This window comes from Benincasa hispida, chromosome 5 (assembly GCF_009727055.1).
Source record: "Benincasa hispida cultivar B227 chromosome 5, ASM972705v1, whole genome shotgun sequence".
Taxonomy (NCBI): Eukaryota; Viridiplantae; Streptophyta; class Magnoliopsida; order Cucurbitales; family Cucurbitaceae; genus Benincasa; species Benincasa hispida.
The window spans coordinates 881294-886178 of record NC_052353.1 but is presented as its reverse complement, the minus strand read 5'-3'; the positions used below and the strand labels follow the sequence as shown (position 1 = coordinate 886178).

The window sequence follows — 4885 nt, the reverse complement described above, 5'->3', positions numbered from 1 at the left end:
ATAGTACTGCAAAAATTGCAAAAGCTTAGAATCGTAACTACAATAGAAAGAGACGACAAATATGTCGTAAGCACGGTACCATTAGAAAGTTCCTCACTACTGGTGCAGTTAGAGTGGATCATATACGAATTGATGAAAACTTGGTAGATCCTTTGACAAAGGACTAGCTAGAGAGAAGGCTTTCAAAACCTCAGAAAGGATAAGACTCATGCCTATAGAGAGATGAATCACCGTGAAGAAAACCCAACCTGTAGACTGAAGATCCCAACAAAAAGGTTCATCGGGTAATAACTGATCATTAGTGATAAAGTGAATCATGCTAAAATGAATATATTGTTCCTTTCCTATGACCTAGATTCTGAGCATGATATCTTGAAGCGTAAGAAAGGTTGAACTTAGTAGGTTGAACTTAGTTCTGAATGAGATCTATACTTGTTGTCAAGTGGGATACCTAGCTATAGAAGTGTTGAGGTTGATGCCCTAAATCTCGTGGGTTCTGTAGTTTGTAATTGTAAAGTATAAATAATTTTATTTATTTAATAAAATATGAGATATTTTATTTGATATTTAGTAGCATTAACCTACAAACCAATAAACTAACATCCAAGGTTATCTTCTATAGCTTAAACGTGTATGTAGAAGCATACAGGTGGATCATGTTTGAGTGATAACCTAAATGGTTTGTATTAGATGGATACGACTGGTACCTTATCTTGGTGACACTATGAATATGACCTGCTTTGAAGATATTACAATTGTTGTAAAGTGCTAAAAATGATATGGTTATGATCATTCATGTAGAGACATGTGAGTGAGGGTATTCTATACAAAGAAGTTTGTATAAGACCGAACCACAAAATGAATAGTCTCATTATATCACACCGTTAATAATAGAGACTTACATTTCACCAAGATGACCATAGGTGACATGACCTGAATCCTGAATGAATTGTGAACTCCTGTTTATGAAGGCGATCCTTTGATTTTTATGGATGAGAGCGGTCAGATCGTCGACTCAATAAGCCTACCATTTTAGGAATTCGTCTGATTGGAGAGCTGGGAACATAGCTACATAAGACGTAATTCACTAATTCCCTAATGTCGGGGTAAGAAGATAAATTGCTCCCTTAAGGACTGATTCTGGGACTTGAACACTGTGGCGCCACACCCTCTCTTGGCCCGAGAAGGGTTTGGTCATAGTTGGACTATGATTTATTGTTCATTAAAGAGATTAGTGATACTTATGAAGTTAGATGTAACTACGGGGGCAAAATGGTAATCGCTCAACTGTACTTATGAGCAATTTGTGAATGGTTATTGCACTTTTGACTGGTTATATTCAATGGATATAGAAATTTATCTGTAGTGCGAAGAGTGCAGCTATCGGTCTTCGTGGAGTTACCGACAATTAATAGATATTGAATAATTTAATTAGAGGAGTTTAATTAATTATTCAAGTGTCATTGGAGCTTCAATCTACAACTCCATAAGTCTCCTCTGTAGCTTAACTGAGATTATTGAGAATTAATTTTGGATTAATTTAAATTGTTCAAATTAATGGAGATAATTAATTATATATGATACAATTAATTTAAATTAATTATATGTGATATAATCAATATAATGTATTTGATACATGATAAAATAAAGTTTATTAAGAGAGGAATTAAATACTTGAGTATGATTCGAATATTAATTATATGGATGGGAATCATATAATTATGTTTAGTATAAATGTGATTTATATTAAATACCACAAATGATCGAGAGAATTAAAAACTATAAGTTATATTGTATTTGATACAATATAAAAATTATAGGTTATGTGTTATATTTGATATAATATATAGTTATATATACCTATAATAAGTTTTTTTTATAGTAACGTAACATTCATCTTCTTCCCCCATTCACCGAAGAAATATAGAAAAAGTTCTCTTTGTGTTATTTTGAAATAGAACACAGAAGAAAAATTCTTCTCTAAAAAAACTCTCTCCCTCTTCCCAAAAGAACACAAAGTTCACACCTTCTATGAATCTCATCCCTTATAGAGAATACATAGGGAATTCTTGTGGTGGTCCTTGTTATTGGTTCTTGGTTTGTATTCGATCGTGGCCGATTTAGAAAGGAGAATTTCGTGAAGAGGTTTTGGTTCTTCGAGGGTATGAATTTCTAACTCTATTTCCTTCTTCTTAACATTCTGGAATTTTTATATTTTGCATAATTTTTTGTACTCTAATTTTATTATATGAAAATTGAGAACTGGGAACGATCCCCGCTTCCGCTGTGGACCTTCGGGTTCCTTCAAGGAGTACTCATGATGACTCACCTATGTGAATGTGGAAGTGGGGGCCGCTTCCTATGGAGTTCTTGGCATATTCTCTAGAGCGTTCACCAAATCGGGATACAAGTGCTAGGCCTTAAAGCGTGGGCTTTCGAACTATACCCTAATGATACTGTGTGTGAGATATTGTTAGAGATAAAGTTCAAAACCAAGAGTTACTCTACTATATTATGAATCATTTATAGTAAGTAAAAGTTCAAGTCGTAAGGCACCTTTGCTTATGCACAATGTTATATAGACCGATATTGGTTGATGCAAAATGCTTTTCTTATGTTTTTAAATTTTCAAGTAGGGGATTATTGGTGAAAATTCACGTTTTTAAAGAAAAAGAAAAAAAAAAAATCTTTAGTTGAGAATCCTACATTACTTATTTTTTAAAGAAGTCTCCATATACTCTCTCACCTTGGGCTATGGGCTTGGGTCCTTTAAGGGATACCCATATTTTAGAGGGAGTGAGGAGACCCACAAATGTGGGTACAGGAGACATTCCACACATGCGCCTGCCGTCTCCGTTCCTTGTTATTGGTTCTTGGTTTGTATTCCATCTTCTGTTTTGTAAATTCTAGATTATTTTCTGTAGAACTACTTGTACACTTGGGCAGAGCGGCGAAAGCGAGATCCGTGAGTCAGCTTTAATAAGTTTTTTTCCTTTTTTCTGACAACTACTGTTTGTGACTGTTCGGTGCTCACGAATCTTGACCATCGGCTGGTAGCCAGTTCCAACAAGAATACATTCTCTCTTTGAGTTTAACATTGAAAGAAATAATTAATTTCTTGTTCTGTCTCATGGTATCATATTTTTGGTGACTCACGTCTCGATCTCGTTGCTTGCCATTCTTGCTAATTCTTCATCTTCCATTTCCCCATGACTGATTCGACTAAATATATGAGTTCTCCAATCTTTCTTCTCTTCAACATCTGTAATTTGATTTCAATTCGTCTTTATTCGACGAATTATGTACTATGGAAATTTCAACTCCAGTCGATTCTGATCGTGCACGAACTTTTTGGATTCGTTGATGGATCCAATCCACAATTAGCGAAGTTTCATGATGCTGCTTCTTCGTCATCCTCCTCCTCAGACGCTGCTGATTCATCTACACAAACTCATATTCAACCAAATCCTCTTTATGATGAGTGGATTGCTAAAGACCATGCCCTAATTTCTCTCATATATGCGAACCTTTCACCGATTGCTCTTGCTTATATTCTTGGCTGTAAAACCTCTAATAGATTTAGGATACTCTGAAGAATCATTATCTTTCTAGTTCACGTGTGAATGTATTGAATCTCAACTGAATTACAATCGATTACTTAGCGATCTGGCGAAACGATTGACCAATCTTATTCAGCCCTGTTGGTAATGCTTTTTCATCTCCTAAAGCACCTTCAGATCAATCTTATTCTAAAATTCAATGTCAAAACTGTACACGATTTGGTCATGGTGCACTTGACTGCTACAATCGAATGAACTATAGTTTTCAAGGCCACCATCCTCTTACGCAACCTGCTGCTATGGTAGCAACTCAGAACTACAATGGCTTGCTGATTTCGACTGTAACTCTCACATTACTTCTGATTTGTCTCATTTAACTAATGCTGCTGATTTTGTTAATCATGAACAGATTGTTGTAGGCAGTGGGTAGGCTTTTCAGAATCAAACAGAAGTTCACACATTCTTCCTACTCCCTCTTCTTCATTAAAACTTCGTGAACTTCTTTGTGTTCCCTACACATCCTGTAATCTACTTTCAGTTCATCGTCTTTGTGTTAACAATAATTGTGTTTTTCTGTTTGATTCTGATTTTTTCCTCATTCAGGACAAATCTTCGAGCAAGATCCTTTTTCAAGGACCTAGTATAAATGGCCTATATCCAATTCAACCTACTGCCTCTTCCTCTTTGTCACCTTCGATTGTTGCTCATGTTGGAACAAGAATGTCTACTTTAGTCTGGTATGAATGGTTAGGTCACCCTAGTGATTTTGTTCTTTCAACTATTTTGAAAAGTATGAATCTGTCTTCTCATTCTATTCCCAAATGTATCTACTATCCTTGTTTACAATGCAAATTACATAAACTTCCCTTCTCTCGTTCTACCTCTTTATACCCTTTGGATTTAATACACATCGATGTATGGGGACCTTCCCCTGAAACTTCTATTAATGGTTTGTCTTTTGTTGATGATATGTCTAAATACAATTGGCTCTATTCTAGTGCTCGTAAATCTGATGTTTGCTCTGTTTTTCAAATCTTTAAGCCTCCTGTTGAAAACCAACTGTCTACTACTATAAAAATACTAAGAAGCGATGGGGGTGGAGAATTTGTTAATCATTCCCTTGATTCCTTTCTTAAAAAACACGGAACTATTCATCAGAATCGTGTCCATATACTCCAGAACAAAACGGTGTTGCCGAGAGAAAACAAAGACATGTTGTTGAACTAGCTCTTACCTTAATGACCAAAGCTTCTGCTCCTATAAAATTTTTGCCTTTATTTTTTCCAATGCAGCTTATCTTATCAATCAACTTCCATCTCTTAATT

At 35.3% G+C, this 4885-nt stretch overlaps 1 long non-coding RNA gene across 1 annotated transcript; it reads left to right on the top strand.

Annotated features, from left to right (window-relative positions):
- Positions 1-3031: 3031 nt before the first annotated feature.
- On the top strand, positions 3032-4525 carry LOC120077554. Its single transcript, XR_005481778.1, has 2 exons — positions 3032-4083; positions 4164-4525. It is a non-coding gene; the product is annotated as an uncharacterized LOC120077554 (long non-coding RNA).
- The last annotated feature ends 360 nt before the right edge of the window (positions 4526-4885 follow it).